Source organism: Poecilia latipinna, unplaced genomic scaffold (assembly GCF_001443285.1).
Source record: "Poecilia latipinna isolate Pla-1442-1.1 unplaced genomic scaffold, P_latipinna-1.0 Scaffold207, whole genome shotgun sequence".
NCBI lineage: Eukaryota > Metazoa > Chordata > Actinopteri > Cyprinodontiformes > Poeciliidae > Poecilia > Poecilia latipinna.
This window is the reverse complement of record NW_015112823.1, coordinates 206961-226857: the sequence shown is the minus strand read 5'-3', so window position 1 is coordinate 226857 and position 19897 is coordinate 206961.

The window sequence follows — 19897 nt, the reverse complement described above, 5'->3', positions numbered from 1 at the left end:
GAGTTAGATCAAGATTCACCTGTAGATGTACTTTGAGGCAACACCTCAAACACTCAGCTTCCTCATGTGATGTCACTGAAATAGCAAAAGAAATATGACCCTAAAATGGGTCATATTCGAAATAAATATGACCCATTTTTGTCATGAGGTGTGGGTTTAAAGTAGGACCCAAATGCAAGAGGGCAGAAGCAGGAAGTTAGATGATGAATGCTTAATATAAGAATTGATAAACAAAGCTTACATAAATCGCAGAGAGCCAGGGTGGAAACAAAAAGTAATCTACAACAAAAAAGTCAACAGGGAGATACAGGAGACACAGGAGTACATGGAAAAGGAGGAGCAAGCCAGGAGTGACTGAGAAAGAGGTGCTTCAGTACAGGGAGGTTGAATGCTGAAATGATGGACCTGGACTGATTGGCTAATGGGCTGCAGGTTTGAGACAGCAGAGGAAAGAGAGAGAGAGAAAGAAAGGGACAGAGAGAGAAAGAGAGAGAGAGAGAGAGAGAGAGAGAGAGAGAGAGAGAGAGAGAGAGAGAGAGGCGAGGTCGGGGGAAGGAAATGAATACAACAGTAAGACAAACTAGACAAAATTAAACTAGAATCACTAAGAAAGCACTGATCTAAAGAAAAACAGGAACAAGACTGATCTAACCAAAATAAGAAACTAATACATAAAATAATAATGAAACTAGAATCAAATCAAACTACAAAAGACCCTAAGATCCTAACAGTTTTAGTGTTTTTTGTCAGACAATGAGAATATTGTTATGTCTCTTTTTGGAGTGCATATAAGTACTCAGCTCTATAAAAAATAAATAGAAATCCTTAGTGGAAACAAAAGTAAAAAACTATAAATGTTACTACTCAAACAAATGTGCAGTGTTGCTCATTCTGACATCTACAGGGATTCTCAGGGATGTGGGGCAGATCAGGCAGACTGCTTATTATGTCTGAACAGCAGCATGATGGTTCATTAAGCTCAAGAGGTTAGGATTAAGTCGTCTAATATGCTGAATTCTGTAGATTGGATAATGGTGTGTGCTGATCATTCAACATTAAATTTATTTGGGTCAACACTTCCCATCATATTCTTACATGCTGCCAGCAGATCTACCCACTCCGATTAAAAGAAAAATCATTTGTTACAGTGCTTTTCTTCAGGATGTTTTTTTTTATTATTATTATTTTTATATCTGGAGGTCCTGAATATCCACAGATTCAGAACACAAGTGTTGTGACAAGTCAGTACCACTCCACACTAACGCCACAGCACAGGGCCTCAGAATGACCTCACATGCTGTCAAAGCTTTGAGCTCAACATGAACAGGCACATGTTGCAGCTGGAGTGTTTGCTTGATGCGCATTAAAAGAGACATAAAATGTTGCTGCTTTTACAGTGCCACTGTAAATCCAAAGCTCACAAGAAACAGCTCTGATCTAAACGATCCACTGAGATGCTTGGCAGCACCTCAGCTTCACTCAATCTTGGATTGAGATGTGAGGTCAAATAACATGCTAGCTGCTCGTTATATGTGCACAAGGTTTCAGCTGCTCAGAAAAAAAAACATGCTCATTAGTAATAAGTAAACGTCAGAAATATTGATAACCTGAAAAGCAATATTAAGTATGTTTTTATTATTCTTTATTTGCTCATCTGATATTGTGACTAAGTTTTCCATGCATTTATATAGTAGAAATATAAAGAGTTTTAGCTTGTTATTTTGATACACCGCGCTTTTTACTATCACTATTTACAATGCATTTACATTAGTTGTGGTTTGTGGTTCTCCTTTGTTATGAATTAACAAAATTCAAGTTGATTTTTAAACAAAATCTGAACCTCATGTTGAATAGCAGCAGGATACTGATATTTTGCCTGCGAATCAATGCACTGCTATTTCTTTCACTCTCCTGGATCTATTTCAATGGTACAACTTTAGTTTTAATTAAACGATTCATTATGAACCTCGATAGTGATTTTGAGAGCTGGCAAAAAAAAAAAGACCTCTGAGGAAACACCAGTAAAATAACAAAGCCAGAATTTAATGCAATGTTTTTTTTAGTCATACAAACAAACTGCAATAGGATTTTAATTTTCTTCCATTAGTTGTGTCGACTTTTCTCAGTTTTTTCTTGACTTAATTATGTTTTCTCTTAGAAGTATTTGTGTAGCAACTGAAGCATGCTTGTTTTGTCTCCATTTTTGAATTTTGCAGAACTTTGTTGACCCAAGTTAACAGGTTCAATTCACGTTTTAAAAAGAAAAACGTCTACCTTCTCCTGAGGACCTTAATAAAAAATGAGAATATCACAGAGTTCTGCTCATGAGATCAAGAATTGATTGACAGAGTCTGACTGAGTCTCCTTCCTTTTTCCTTTAAATGCCAATCGATCACGCTCGGCCTTGATCATATTTTTAGCGGGGCCAGGAAAATCATTTCATTTGAAGCTGGAAGGTAGATGTGTTGTAGTTTTACATGTCATACCCTGATGAATATGCTGAGACTTCTTCCACACTTCGAGCTATAAAATGATCAAATGAAAGAGTCAGGAACTTAATAAACGAGCACAACCAATTACTTCTGAAAAGAGATGAACCTCAGTAAATTCAGCTGTGTGAGAAATTACTGCAAGTGTCACAGGTGCATTCTTGCGAGTTAAATAATGATTAGTTGTATTTATATGACATTACAGATGGGGCAGATGAAAGTCTATGTGCAACCTGGCAACCCGGTAGACAAAAAAAAAAAAGGAAAATGATAAATCTTCTAAAACTGCAAAACACTGTATCTTTGGATGCATCCTGTTGATACTTTCACAATAAACTGTGATGAATCACTGAGGCAGCAGTTAAATTTCAGGCTCGACCGCAATGACTCTAATCTGCGCTGACAAACTGAAACCTCAGACAAAACGTCTGATAGCGGATATCCAGGAAGACAGGCCTCCCTGCGCTGAAGGGACGCCCTCAGACCCGATCAAATCACCTCAGTCTGAACGTAGTTTAGCTCCCAGCCGATCAGCTGAAGCGTCGCCCCATCAATCTTCTCTCCTGGCATCTATCGCTGTCGGAGTCTATGCTGCGAGACATCTGTCAACATGTGTAACACACCCAAAGTACAAAACTAAAGTATGCACCATGTGGGAGTGAGCTATCAGAGCCAATACATCTCAAACTGCATGGAGAAAAAAATAAAGCCTAATAGGGATATAAAGTGAGGGACTACGAATTAGAAAAAGCATATTCATGGACCAGAACTAAATGTGTTTTGTTTTTTTGTTTTTTTAACTTCCAAAGTCAAGTTTTAATATGAAAACAGTTCTGTGGAAGTAAAATGCACATAGCTTTAGCATGTTCATTGTAATTAAACAGTGATTCAGTGGGTCTGTTATGAATTGGGAGAGGATGGATTTTAATGACCGAGTAGTGTATGTACATTTAAATTTTACAGCTTTTCTTTTCAGCTTTATACAGGTTTTTAGTTCACAGTAGTTTTATTTATTTTCATGCCAGATATCAAGAAATATGTCAAAAAAATAAAAATAAAGAACAAAAATTAGCAGACAACACACTCAAAAGCTGATGAAGAGCAATTTTTGCTGAAGAACTACTTTGGAGTATTGCTCTTCAGCACACTTGGTTTAATATGGAGAACTGGAACATCAGTGCATAACATTTATAAAATAGGAACCTAAGTAAACCGGCACCATGCAGACAGATTTAAAAGTGTTCTGGATATCAAAATATATAATTATTTACATTTATGAATATACAGAAGTTATAACAGCCATAAAAGTATTTTTTAATGTTATTACAATTCATGTACACATACGTCACATACACAGTGAGAGAGTCTCCTCTGTTTTCTGCTGTTTCTTAAAATAATATTCATCTCATTCTCTGGGTGCCTTGTCTTCAGAACTAGAGAATAATATATTGGCCATTCATACCAGTGCCATCTAACCTTGTCGAAAACAGAGCAAAACTCTGAAACAGTATTGCCTTTTTTTATTTACCAGAGAAAATAGGACTCGCTCAGGTTTTTTTTTTCTTTGAGTTATCCAATTTAAACTGATATTCTTTTTAAAATCTATTTTTATTTTACCTTCATTTTATTTGAGCAGAATGTCAAATTAAATTATAAAGACTGCTGATTTTATTTTATTTCTTAATATTTCCATGAAAATATCTGGCAAAGTGAATTGAATGCAAACAGACCTGCTGTAAACATTAAGCAGCATTGGTACCTCTCTCTTTGGCATGTCAGTGGTGAGAGGTGCAATGCGCTTATCTTTTTTTACTATGCTATGTTTTGCTATGCAATATATTTGACCACAAACATTATCATGTGGTTCATAAACCTGTCAACTTATACAATGAATTTGATTTATCAGAAAGAAAAAAATTTACCCTCAAATTGTCACTATATAATTCAGATTCTGTGAATTATGAAGCGTTCTCTAGACACAATTTCTGTGGTCTGTATGATCTTAATGACTTCAATGTGTAATTGATCATTTGTGCTCTGAATTCTGCAAAGAGCAGTGAGTAAATTACAGATGGTCTAAGAAACCCATCAACGAGAGCCCTCTGCACTCACAAAAAATCTATAAAGATTTAAAATGACCTATGCTGAGTGGTGTCTGGTGTCCAAGCAAGGCAGAATAAATACTATTACAGCTAATCAATACTTTATGGTTAAGCAGTTACCATGGCCAATAACACAGCTCATGTTTGTATTCAAGAAAAAAACATGAAGCAGAAAGCAGCATCTCAGAAGTTTTTTTTTTTTTTTTTTTTTTAAGTCCAAGACTGTCTAATGATTCTTTTATTTTAGGTGTATTTCTTAAAAGTTGTAGGTAAGTGGAATGAGCAAAGACACTAATTTCACAAGCAGCAAAAAGTCACATTTACTCATAAAAAGAGGCCTGTGCTAATATCTAAACAAAATGTTCTTCGTTAATTATTTGGTCTTGGTAAGCATATGGATTAAAAGATGCAAGTGAGGACATAGCATCGAGGCAGCATTTCTTTTTCTCGTCATTCATTTTTACAACATCCATTTGGTTTCAAGGCCCATATGGCCTTTACTTGGCACCTTACAATTAGTATTTTATATGTTCATTGCTCTGCTGCAGTTCCATGCTCTGAGTAATATTTTTCCTGACATATTGTTTATTGTAGAGAGGGTGTAAAAGTGTAACAGTCAGACCCCCATGACTGCCTCAGTTGATATTTTTATGAGGAAAATATTGTAAAGTGTTTAGAATCTAGTAAATGAGGATAAAAAAAAGGAACTGTACTCGAGAAGGTCATCGAACAATTTGCTTTTATAGAAATTAAGTGCTGACAAACAGCTGCAACAGAGTTTGCAACAGAATTGACCCCCAAATTGTCACTATATAATTCAGATTCATCATTTAACATAACATCATTTAAGGCTAGATCACAAAGACTTGGAGGTTAACTATAAATACTTGCACTAACAGATGCCATATATAGTATGGAAAACGTATTAAATACAAAACTGACATATGACATTTTATGATTGTGACTTTTCTAATGTGACTCTGTGTAATGTCCCATCCTATGAACTTCCACTGCATAAAACTCTTTACACTAAAGACAACAAAGTGAGCGCTGTATGAACTGAATAAGTGATCAGATGAAAAACACGGAGCAACTAACTGCTAGGTAATAATAAACAATCAACACTAAACACTAATTAAATCATTATTTGTCATTACTTTCTGTGGAATCCAAATTTTCTTACTGCTCTTAATTTGTCATTTGAGTTCAGTGATGCGGTACAAAAATGGTCAAAATCACAAAGCAATTTCCACTGACTAAATGCGTGCAAACTAGAGTAATGCATTTGTCTAATTGTCAAACAGTGCACAAAGGAAGACCTGTTCATAAAATGGTGCTACTGAACAAACAGTATATCTCTGTGCTGATGGAGTTTGCCCACATTTAAATGAGGCGTTATGCATACATTTAGGGGAATGAAGAGGAGGGGAATAGCAAGTTCATATCCAGCACCTCTTGAAAACCAGTCTTTTTTAAATGTATCAAACTGAAAATAATGTGATGTAATGACAGTCTGTAAAGTATAAGTGTTTTTTTTTTTTTTTTTTTGACAAATTGTATAACAAGATACACAACATGTCCCCTGATTTAAAACCAGGTTCAAAGTTTTCACATCAGCTAGAAATGATGAGCATGTTTGCATCTACATGCGTTTTCTGGAATCTGCATCATGACTCTGTTGCAGATGCATGCAAGATGTGAAAAAAAATATTGCACTGTTTCATGAATGAATTCAGTTCCTCGCAAGAACAAAGTCAAGATTTCCCAGTGGTAAATTGTGCATTATGTAATAACTGAACTATACTTTCAAAGAATTTAAGAAAGAAAGAAGCGGCCAGGTGCTGCTACTTAAATGAACTTGAATAACTGAGCATGATCGACTGTGACCACATCTGTGAAAGAGAAGCTTGAAGGTTTTCTTTTGGTTTGTGTTAACATGATGCCGAATCCAAAATGCTTAAGACGGCTGCCAGTCCCTCAAGGAGTTGGCACCTTGGCTTATTCAACTACAAGTCAAACAGCAAGAAAGCAATTTTTCCACTTCAGAATTCATATGCAGAATTTCAATTAAAATATTTGACAAGTAGGACTTGCTTGTTGATAGAAAAACCCTCTGAGTGATCCACAACACTTCTGATAAAACAAAACTTTTAAGCAAGTAAGCACCAAAAGGGGCGTTGGCCATAAGGCACTCCTGATCTCCACAAACATTTCTTAACAAACTATCAAGTTTGGTGGTGGAAGGACAGTGATATGGGCTGGATTCATACCTGCAGGATGCAGACATCTTGCACTCATTAAGCATATGTACAGGAGGATAATTATTTTCTGCAGTAGATGCTCTCTGGTTGTAAAGTATTTGCATCTCATCCATGATGCACATCATTGTGTGCCTTTTTCGAAGGACTGAACGAGAGCAGAAATAATCCTTTATGAATGAGATAATAAAGGGTTATTGGTTGCCTTTTCCTGGGCCTTAGAATAGACCACTGAGTGTGAGCATTGTCATCGCAGTCTGATTTTGATAAATGACTTTATTACTTGCTTAGATGTCGAGGGAAGATGTTTTTCTGCCGTATATTAGATTTCTTCACAGAATGATGCCAACAGACATCACCCAAGGCAGACAGTATATTAAACTGACTAAATTTATACTTGAGACGGAGCAGCTCTTCTACTTTTCTACGCTCAAGAAAATTGTCTGTCCCTCAGTGATGTCTTGGGGCACTATGTAGTGTATTGTCATCTGGATTTAGTGGGGTATGCTATTTTTGGAAAAGCAATTGGTTTGATTGTGCAGGGATAATGTTGCAAACACTTTTACACACAAGTGACAGCAGGTGTCCGTCCTCCTTTGTATGTCCTGGATGCTTAAGATCTCTCAAATAGACTCTGGAGAATTAGTTATGCTGCGCATGAAACTTCCCGGTATGGAGGGGTTTAAGCTGTGATAGAATGGATTTAAGATGCAGTTCATGAATTCACTTTAAGTCTGGTCAGGAACCTTTGTTAAATGTCACATGGATGTTTCTGACAGTAATATCTTGTCTACCTCATCCCATTTCCTCTGCCAAGCACTTAGACTAAATCACTAGAAAACATTAACAGAAAATTACCTCAAAACATTAGAAGGAAATATTCTTCCTGGTGTCTGACGAGTGGAATTTCTTCTGAAAAAAAAAAAAAAAAGTCAAACATTACTTCATGTTCATTTTTGCTTCACCTTAGCAATATTTTATGTTTTTTAACCCGATTCACACAGAGTTTCAGAAAAGCAGAAATCTTAGTGATAGGAAATGATGGGGAAACTTAATTTGAGATGTTTATTTCTGCTTATGAGTCAAAGTTTGGACAAGGACCATTTCTGTAGGCAGTAGATGAAAACTTTCTCAGTTTGCTGTGTCTGTGTTGTCTGTGATTTTGTGAATACCGTTACTGTAATTGAATTTCCAATCAATTATTTAGCCACAGGTGTATGAACTCTTGCACCGAGGCATGCAGACTCCTTCTAAAGTCATTTTTGAAAGAGTGGATCGGTACATGTCAGCCTGGTACCACAGATAAGATGCCACTTATGCAATAAATTCAGCTGTTGCCAAGTCCACTTATTATAAGCAACTTGTTTTTCTTTTTTTTCTTTTTCTGAAGTTGCATGCAAATTCAGTGGTTTCAGTTTCTCGGGCTTGTTTTTGAAAGTGAAGTTGCTTATTTGGGCTTGACTTTTTTCGTGAAAGTCCAAGCTCCCCACAACAAAGCAAAACACTAATAGTAAGTAGTTTTCAGTGGTGCAGTGTGACTGTGATACATAGTAAAGTAAAAATACTTCAAAATCTCGTGAATTTACTTGGCTGGTAGCTTTAATTGAGCTGGTTGCTTGTTTTTCTCACAATATCTGGCAACACTGTTCTGCTCTACTAAATTTTTAATATCGATAACATCATATTAAATCATTTACATTAAGATCAAATGTCATTCAAGATGTTCATGTAGTTAGCCAGTTGACTATGTAGTCATTGTACAGATGTACATTGACATCCGACAGGAGCAAGCTGAAATCAAACTTTCATCCGTCCTATCGCAAGACAAATACCCTACAACTGAGCCAAAGTCTCCACAACTAAATAAGATGGGATGAAGAGGATTTCACTTTAAATTAGTAGTGTAGTGATTAATAAACATCTAAAAAAAAAAAGATGAGAGAGGCTGTTCCTTAAACATATCTGTATGATATCTCATGACAAACAAGTTCCTTTTGTCAAGTAAATAGCTTTGTGTTTCTCAGTCATGTGACTTTTAAAAAGCTTGTTTCAAATCAATGCATCAATAGACAGAGGCAGTGATCCAAGCAGATTGTGTCACTTTAAGGAACGTCCAGCAAAAAGAGATACGCATGCTGGGTTTGATTTAGTGTCGCAGATCATCCCCAACTGATACAGAAACATGTGTAACACAAGAACGATCACTTTCCTCCACCATAATCCTCTTCTTATGAATAACAAGAGACTGAATACTGCAGATAAAAAGCCAATGCTACTTTGGCTTTCACGAGATAATAGTTATGATGATATCTCATGAGCTAATTGTTTCAAAATTAACATTTTCTGATACAGTCTTTATTAGCTCCTGCATACACATTGGCTGTGAACAAGTGATTGCCCTGGTCGTGGTTGTATCATTCTTTGTAGCAACAAGTGTTTGCAATACCTGGCAAGGAGTGTTTCGCGTCACTGTAGAGAAATTCTGGCACAAGCTTCTTTCCAGAGTTGTTATAAAGGAGCCACATTAGAGGATTTGGGGCAGGAAATATCTGTCTTGGTTGGATTTAAGTCCAGACTTTAGGCAAACCAATCTAAAATCTTTATTTTTATTATTTTGGGGGTATTTTGAGTCATAATGTCAAAAGCTTGATGAGGATAAACAGCAGAATTTGTGGTTCAATCAGACATGGCATGTTTTCTGGGTTCATAAGCAGTAAAGAAGCCCCATTTACCCTAACAACTTTTTGAATTACTGAAGCTGTCTTTGAGACAAAAATCCAGAAAATTTAAGTGTGAGAAAAAAAGCAAAAACTGAAAAAATCTGTGGGGCAAGCCACTGTAAAATAAGCTCATTTTATTTTACCAATATTAAATCATATTTACAGTTTCTATACCTTTTAAAAATGACCTCAAAAAAGATAAATAAATTCAAGGGGAGAGAAAGTGGTGCAAAATCTTATGTTTTCACATGCCAATCCCTGTGAAAAAGTAGCAAGTTCGAAACCTGCTTTTGGAAATGGAAAAACTAGATAATGAGTACTTTTTTTTATCTTATCTTCTTTTGATGATCACTGTTTTATTTCAGAGAAATCCCTTTAACTTGTGTCCAATGACTGTTTCCTTCTTGGCAAATCTCCTGATAACATCACTGGCCTGGTGGAATCCAGGCCTAAATGTAATTGGAGCTGGAAACCAACCAGGGGATTGTCACTGATGGCTCACAAAAGTCCCTTACGACCAACACTTTTTGGCACTTTTTCAGCTTCACTTCTGCAAAGTCTGAGAATACGAAGCACTCATTTGGTTTGAACATGTTTTAGTTGCTCTGTGTGTCAGTTTGCAGTGCTGCACACCGTCTCTGCTCTGTACAGGCCACTCCATCGGTTATAAATAAGAGCCAATTAGATGACAAGTAAAAAAAAGAGCCTAATGTCATAAATGTGAGACAAGCCCAGGATGAATGAAAACAGTGAGAAATTACAAAAAAAAAACAGCTGGGGGTAGTAGAGATAGAGGTTATTACAATATATGCTGTGCCATACGGTGATGGGTGGTGGGGGGGGAGAGGGACCATGGGAAAGAGGATTCAATAGGCCAGTACACATGAATAATTCAGACAGGACGTAGTTGTTATTAATGTGATTCATGTTCAGTATGCTGAGAGTTGAGTCAATTAATTTTGCATTCCACAGAGGATTTTTACCCTGCTGTCCTGATTCCTTAATGGATGACTTCTAAACTTGTGGATCCTTTTAGCTTTGTAGGTACAGAGCCGCAATAAGTGTTTCTCTTCAGGATATGCTCATCTAAATCAGCCCATTATGTGAGGTTAAGAGTGAATATTAAAGCAGGTCAGAAATGTAGGAAAATGTGTCTCCTTGCACTTAGATGTGTTTTTTTTTTCCAGTCATTCTCCCTCACATCTACAGCATCAAAGGCAAAATAAATGAAAATAATCCATTTTGAGGTTGACCAAAAATGTAGCTGTTGTACTACTTGTAATTCAAATAATGAATTATTTAACTTAGTGTATATGTACAAAAGCAACACATACTGTACTGTGCACACAGCTACATTCATTCCTCAATTATTTATACTTTGCTTTCAGGGAGCGGACCTTCTTATAATCTTTTAAAGTGATTTGGATCGAGGGTTCTTCAGCTTTTTTGAAGGGCTTTCTAATCTTATCTTTGGACTTCAGCTGCTTTTTCAACGATCTCTGCTTAGTCCTTATACCTGGCCATCACAGCATGTAGTGCAGCTCGTCCTTTTTAAAAAGAAATAGATAAATTTGCTAAGTTGAAGACTAAAAAGAACGTATCAGACATTAACAGCAAACTGCGGCTTGTAATCAGTACCTGAAAGTCATTTCTTCAAAGAAAAAATACAGTACAGCCTGTTATAGGATGTGTCTTTCTGTTGATAATATTCTGAATGGAAAGTTTTCACCCAACAGCTTTTTTTTTTTTTTTAAATAATGCTTTTGGTGTTAATATGCCACATTATTCTTTACTGAACTGATGGTGATTCAACAAAACACACAACAGAAACTGAGTGCATTCAGCCATCTAGATGTGAAGAAGAGGAGTTGCTGAATTTGAAAGTAACATCATACAGTAATGGAGAAAAAAGTGGATTATTATGCTGGTATAAAAAGGCAGACATCAATATTTCAGAAACTGATGATCAATTTGGATTTTCACACATAAAAACACTATCAGGTGTACAAAAAGGAGCAAATATTCATCATGCAGCAGCGGTGATTGTTGATTGTAAGATTAAGAGTAGATTGGATGGTAGAAACACATAAGTAGCTCAAATTTTTACTTGTTGCAACAAGGTTTTGTCGAACACTTTCTCCGAATGCACAATACACTAAGTTTTGACACGGATAGGTTACAGCAGTAAGAGACCAAACTGGATTCAACTCCATCCAAATAAGAACGGAAAACCGAGACCATGATTTGCACAGGTTCAAACAAATTCGACCATAACAGTCAGAAAAACAAACAAATAAACATATAAAACAAAATAAGCAGATACATGCTTGTCTGAAAATGGCTGGGAATTGAAGTAAAATTTAATAAGTTAGCAGCCAAAGTTAAAGAGAAACTGCAGAACTATTTTTGAAGACTAATTTAAAAGATTACTAGAACATCTGGCTCCTTGAAAGTGAAACATAAAGAAATGAAGGGTGACTTTTGCAAAGTACTACACCATCTGTTAAATCAGTTTATAATTTGCACAAGAAGTCAGTTCACACTAACACCTTCCCTTTCCAATTAGGTGTTAGGCATGTTCATTAGGTTGTTGTAAGAGTGATGGAAGAAGAGGTTTGACAAGATGAAGAGGCTGATGCAAAATTAAGGTCTGAAGTTAGACCAGAATTAAAAGCAGCGCTTTCGCGTGTTCTCATTTATTCAAAACGCTTTGCTTTACTCAACTTCGCATCTCAAGAAATGTTTAAGCGCTTGGTCTTTAGTGTAGAATCGATATAAAGCTGCAGCACAGAACGCCATACATGCTTCGAAATTAAAAAGAGCGTGTGAAAGAAGCCCTGCCGGCGACCTTTTCCAGAGCCGACATTTTGACTTGATGTGACGTGAAAAAGTGCAACTGAAGTATATTTTGTTAATGACGTCTCAGCTGCAGACCCTCAGAGCTTTGACAGTGAGTAAGACCGCACGGTAGGAAAAAAAAAAAAAAAAAAAATTTAACTAGCTCACTCACATGGGATGCTAACATTTTTATCATTATTAATTACACCTCTGCTGTGCCTCTGCTGCCGTGACAAGCTAGAAAATGTCAGCTATGAAAAATTGGGGAACAGAAAGCATGAAAGAAATTAATTACACCTCTGCTGCGTAGCTGGCTGTATGTGGAATGTTTTTACAGATCTGTCTTTGTGAGTTAAATGTAACTGATGTCATGAGAGCCACTAGTCGTCTGTCTGTCAGAGGATGGTTTGAAAAACAAAGGACTAAACAGGAGCTTAAGGTGCCTCACGTGATCAACAGTAGTGTTTTTTTTTATTATTGTTTTCTGCTGCACAGTTTGAAGAGATTCTAAAAATACAAAGGGAACAACTTTGTTTCTTGTTATGGACTTGGCATGTCAGAGCCACAAAATCCCCTGTGCACAGCTGTGAGAATAAAAGAAACATTCAGTTTATTGCTCTTTAATGACCTTTTTTAATGCAACTGATCAGCAAGGCAAATAAAACTACCATGATAGGACTCTAGCACCACCTGCTGGGGAAAAAAACGATTTTTTTTTATAAGTAAGAGTTTCTTTCATGTAGCTCAGGTTTGTTTGTTTGTTGTATTTCCCAGTTTAGATGTCAAAAATGATAAATACTAGATACTGTGTGAAATTAGTATATCATGCCTTGTTTCTTTGTGTTTTGCTCCATGGAAGCAGATTTACTTTGGGACTTTGTTAAAATTTTTTGAGGATTTCAGGAAGTTTTTCTGATCTTTTCATCGTCCTACCTGACCATTATCAGAGGAATATGTATTCAGTTAAAAGGGCGACTTAGGTACTGAAAAATGACTAAAAGTACATCACATAATTTCAAAATAACAAACTGGGGACGAAGAAATATACATTTCTAAATCTGAGTTTTCATCATCATAAAACTTTTGAAACCAATATTTACAGTAGCAGTTTGTAAAAAATTTTTCAAAAGGTTACTCAAATAAATGTAGCACATTAAATATAACTTGTTACGATCCACTTCTGGTTGCAAACAATTTATTTCAGTTTCTATGACAAATCCCAAAGATAACACAGTTTGACACATAAAACAGCATCGTAGCACCAACAACAAGGAGCTATTAGCTGAAAACATGGCTTATAGCTGATGATCAGCTGAAGGATGATTGATCTCCTTGGTCATGTAGTAGATTTTTCCTGGGCTGTTTTCCTGGACTTTTATACATAGCTCATGTGGTGTATGTTGTTTTTTTAGACCTGACACAACATATATTATCCTCTGTTTGTTCACTTCCTTTTATTGTTTAAGCACAAATAACACTCTTTCCTGGTTAGGCACAAACACTCAAAGGGCAATGAGTTTAAAAAGCAGTCAAAGCACACACACAAAAACAATTGACAGACCTTCAGAAAACCTGGGGAATTATTGATCAAGATCTTTTTAACTGGTTGGTTTTAGTTTGACTAATTTTATTTAGTTGGCATATTGACTTTTGTCTGAATAAGCTTAGATTAAATTGACATTATCACCCTTTATTTGGGTTAACTGTCTTAAGTGAAGCCCAAGGAGAGAAAACACAAGGCTCCTGCAACAAATGTATGGAAGTAAATCTGGCTGAAGCTCTGACTTGCCTCCAGCTTGTGAATGGAGCACTTTGTCTTCCACAAGTTATTTTCATCTTCATTCCATCAAAGCTCATTGCTCTTTTGGAAACAGCAGGCTCGTTCTCCAGCTCTTCCTCCCTCAGGCCAATTTAAAACATGTTTCATCACTTTCTGAATCTACTGGTATCCCTCTGGTAACAAGCATGGCAATTTATATATCTGTCTCAGCTTTTCATTTGTCTCCTGGTTGCTGTATCGAAGTAAGAATTTGGGGTTGTTTCAACAATGTATTATTTCCCAGTTTTCCAGCCTGCAGTGCTCATTGTGTTCTGATCTAACGACTCAGATGTATCACCCGTTTCTGACATCAGTTTAGCAGTTGTGATGACACAATGGGGACATGTCTGTTTTGAACATGATCAGAGAAATGACCAAGGTTCCCTAGAGTTAAAAGCATGAATCACTCTAAGGAACTTGGCCACATTCCTCACATCGCTGCAGATTAGTTGCATATTCTGTAGTCTGGATGTTTCTGAAGTTTCTGAACAGAAACTTCAGAAATTGTTGCTTAAAAAGAATACATTTAACAGTCGTGTCCCATTAAAACCATTATTGGGAGCTGTCTAAATTACTTAAGAGAAAGTTTAAGACAAAGTGTTCTTAAACTAAACAGTTTCTGAGTGTTCTTGAAGGTAGTATAGACAGATTAGTGCTAACGTTGAAAGTTAGCCTAGAATTGTAAAAAGCTGAAGCTTCTTGATCTTTTTAAAGACAATGTTAAAGTTCCTTGTGTTTCTATCATCTGGTTTGGTTTGTCTGGCTCAGACTCACTGGCCCAGAACAAACTGTTCAGAATGCTACAGACTACCGCACATACAGTCCTGTAAAAATAATTAACCCTTACAAGCCCTTTGTGTTTTTGTCACACTTGTATGTTTTAGACCATTACCACAATGTCTTATTAGATAATGATAATCTGAGTAAATACAATATATACTTTTCAGATTTATGAAAGAAAAGAACTCTCTCCGAATTAGTTTTGTCCAAGGTGAAAAAGTATTGGACCCCTAAACCTTTTGCAACAACTGACAATGAGTTTTTTTTTACATTGCCATGGAAGTATTTTGGTCAACTCTTCTTTTCAGAAGTATTTGAAAAGAAATTGGGGAATTTTTCATCATTATCAGACTGTTATCATAGTCACACCCATAATTTACCAAGGAGACAATTGCTTTTTACATAACGTGGATTTAGACAGCCTTTTCTCCTTAAACATAATTTGAAAACTGGTGTTCGCATTTACTCATTTTATTTACATGTGATATTAATATTTGTTGATCATTATCATCTAAATCATGTAATCACATAACAAAGTAATCATAAAATCTTTAAAAATCAAGGCTACACCAAAATAAGACTTTTACTGTAAAACAGTGACACATACAAAAAAGTTGTGTGAGGCGTATTGCATTCACAATTTGTGATTTTCACCAATTTGAGGAGCTTTTTTTTCATTACAGTAAGTTATATATAAAAACAAATCACTGTATGGTAAATAACATTGCACTGATCTTTCAGAAAAAATTCAAATTTAGCGCAGTAATTTTACCTAACTCTGTACATTTGCAGTATTTTACAGCTAATTATGGGTGTCAGAATTTCAAGACAAAACTATTGTCTAACATAGAAAGCATTAGTTAGCATTATTATAGATCGCACCTGTTTCTTTAGTGTTTAATTTAGCAAAACATCAAAACATTACGTTCAAATAAAAACATAAATTTCAGATTTAACATTTCCTGTAAGAGAATGTCTCATTTATCCAACGTTCCTTATGAATGATAGTTCAAGACGTAAAAAAAATCTGGGACTTGTGTGGTGAACTAAGAGCAAGGAATGTTGAGTCTCGACTTGTGAGAAGGAAATAAAGAAAATATCCTGCAGGGGTTTCAAAGAGCTGGAGCAAGTTTCATCTCGTCCTTCAGGGTCTCACCGCACACCAGCAGGATGTTCTTCACAGCCTGAGAGCAGAAAGTAACAAAAGGTTAGATTCATATACTGAATAATGGAAGACTCTGGAAGATGACATTTCACACTCTGTTACAGACTAATTTTCTTCTTTGGCTTTTGACTGGAGCTGAATATGAAAATGATTGTTACTGTTACTGTTTTTGTTCTAGTTATTTTTATTGCTCATGTCCTCCTGTTTGTTGTATTTTAAGTTTTAAACTTTGACACTATATTTTATTTGACTGTTTTTCAAACCATAAAGAAGCTTGAATTTTAAATGTGCAGAAGTTAAATGAATATATAGCTGAATCATGTAATGTAAACTTTAAGTTTTATTTTAATTTAGGTTTTCTTGTGCAATAGGTTTATATAAGCAGAATTAATTTAACTTCTGTGGGTTTGTCCAAGTCAAAAACACAACACGAGATTTAGTTTTCATTTGACATTTATCTGTTTTATGAGGTACAACATAGATCATCTCATGTAGATCTAATGTAGATGATAGTGTAGAAAATAAACATTCAGATCTGTAACTTTTTCAAGTAAAGAGATTAGTTATATTTCATATCTAGTTTTTTGTATGAAGATACAATATCAGCTCAGTTAATGATTCAAGTTGTGCATTATAAAGTTTGAATTTAGCATCTGTTTACATTTTATCAAAAGTTCAAACAAGATTTAAACCGCATCAGTACAAAAGTGAAGCTCAGATCAAAGAGAATCAATCTAAACCAATAATATGTTAACTAATAATCACAGATGCTCTGACAGGAGCAGGAGTTTTTCTGGAGAGCAAAACTATGTTGTTATCTTTTACTGGCACGGTGGGCTTAATTAACTTGGACTGTTTACTGTGAGACAACTGGCTTCATTTGGCTTTTGATGAATGATTGAAGCTCTGCAGGGGTGGAAAAAAATCAAACAGAGAACGTGAAGACAGACATTGAATGAATCTTTGGCCGGTAGAGGAAAATGATCAAATAAACACGCCGAGACATGAGTCTCTGTGAGTGATGCAGTCCATAATCGGTGAGCGTCACTGTGAATACCTGAAAAAAGACACCGTGTGTTTTTTCTCAGGAAGTACAGCAAGGTACAACACAGCTGACTGAATAAATAAATCTCAAACAGGCTTTTTAATCACTCACTGTCAGCTGGATTTTATTAGCGTGTTAATAACATGGAAAGGTGACTCTGTGAAAGTTGAAATACTAAAACATTTACATAGATGTCAACCCATACACAGAAATATGAGACAACGGGGAACCAAAAAGACAACTTCAAAGCGCGACAAAGTAAACAGGTTTGAAAGCACTGGTCTAAGCATGAGAAAGACATAATTCCAGTTCTGTTTGTGCTTGAAACATGTGGGTATTATGCATGAAAACACACTGGTAATGCAAACCTGGCAGACAGGCTAGACATGCATGTCAACCCACATCATGAGTCAATGCACAGGCTCACCCTGACGGCTGATTATTGTCTAACAGTAACCAGCCAACAAAAAAAAAAAAATCTATATTATTTAACATTAATATATTAGTTTATTCAGTTAACTGTGTTCTTTTTGTCATGGTAGCAGCAAAGATTAACATGCTCTTATAGTAGCTCTTGCAGCAGAGAGTAACCTGAGCCAGTCTAATCTCGCCCCACTGGCAAGAAGTGACTCATCCTGCCAGATTTATGTGAACATGAAGACACTATCATTCACCCAATAAAACACACAATCCACTGGAGGTATTGTGAATCTACACTTCTAGTCTACAGAGAAACAAATCAAACCCATAAAACAGATAACTGGCAGAAGACAGTTTTATAGAAAGCTCTGGTGAAGGAAAAGGAGTCTGGGATTATATTCTTATAGACCAAATTTATTCTATAGGACACAACAAAATCCTTAAAAAATGACCAAGTTTGTACATTCTCATAGTTTATAAAACCTGTGACTATAAAGCTTTCAAAGGGGTGGTGTGCCAAATTAAAGGGACAGAATTTCAAAAAGAATTGTGGGGAGGATGATCTAAAGTAAGACACTTTAAAAAGCATAAGCAACAAAAACATAAGTATACATTTCTTAATTCCAAAATTAGCTTTTTTAAAAAGTGAAGCTAATTTTCCAATGCGTTTAGTTCATATTCCAAAAATAATATTTTACAACAGTTTGTGCAGGCAAGCCTCTTCAACCTTAAAACCAAAACCATATTTCCAGTTTCTAGTTTTTGTTCAGCGCAGCTGGATAAGAATATTTATCCAGCTAATAAAACTTATAAAATATTTAGTTCTTAAATGATAAGAACTAATGCATAAAGGAGGCAAACAAAACAGTAGTTAATAAGAACTGAAAATGCTGATGCAAGAGCAGACATTTGGAAATCCTTTAAGTGAAGCTACTAATATAACACAGTAAATGTAAGCAGAATGCCATAAATTATTTTGGCAAGTAAAATCACATTGTCAGCCCTTTTTCATTAAAGGTATGCAAAACATTTAGAAGAAAATAAATGAGTACAGAAAATATTCCTTGTGATTTGTTTTTAAATTAAAATGTTGTCTCTTAAAGGCATGCACAGGTAGTGGAATCTCTTGACTGATTTTATTTGGACTATTACCATTTTTGAAATAAAATAAGGAACTGTTTGACAGAAAATTAAACTAAGACTTCAGTGACATCAGTTAGTGTGTTTATGTGACTTAAGTTATGTGAAGTTTAAATATGAGAACCCTATACAAAATACAAAACAGGCCAAAAACATTCAAATTGTTTCCCATCCAATGAAATTCAGTATTGTACAGTCAGAACCAAATTCAAATACACTTCCAGCCCGGTTCCACCCACCATATTACAATGCAGTACAATGAGATTAGGTCGGATAACGAGAAATTGATTCAAAGAAGCATATTGCATTCAGTCTTCTCACAGCAGTCTAGCATCCTGAGCAAGCATGGGGCAAAAAGGGAGATGAAATAGGAAGAAAGTAGAACATAGCCAAGGATGAGCCATGTGATTTGGCTGGATGTGTGTTGTGAGCACAACAGGGTGTACAGCCTACAAGAAAACAAAGAACGAAAAGAAACTTAGTAAATAGCAAACCTTTTAAATAATATATAAGTGGAGAACAAAGAAAATGGCAGATCGAGCAATTGAAAAGTGTCTGTGCACTCCTGTAGCCTAAAACCATTACTACAGAACAAGTTGAAGCAGTTTTATCTATGAACTTTATCAAAAGGAACGTTTACTGCAAGTAGACTGTCTGCCTCAAGAAGAAACAGTAAACAGTCAAGGTACCTAAAACCTAAGGCTATCTATTTTTAGAAATTCTAGGAAACACAAGTACTGAGTACAAAATTGGTCTATTAGGAAACCACAGAACTACGAGTTCTTTAATACATAATTGAATCTTTTTAACACATTTATGTTAAAACTACATGTTTTATTATGAATTAAATAGTGGCAATAAGAAGACCTAAAACTAAAATTATCACAAAAAGTAACAAAATTAGTTTTTAGTTTATTTCTTTGAAGCAAAAAGTATATAAATCTTATAACAATGGAAAGTTGGTTTAGTTCCTTTTAAATGCTGCCACAGTTGTATAGAAAAGGCACCTATTTGATGGACAGGAAGCTAAAAACGCAGGCTGTATTCTTAAAAATATTTGCTAAAGTTTGACAAAAGATGAGTGGAATAGAGGATGTCATCCCACAGCAGTGTGTGATCAA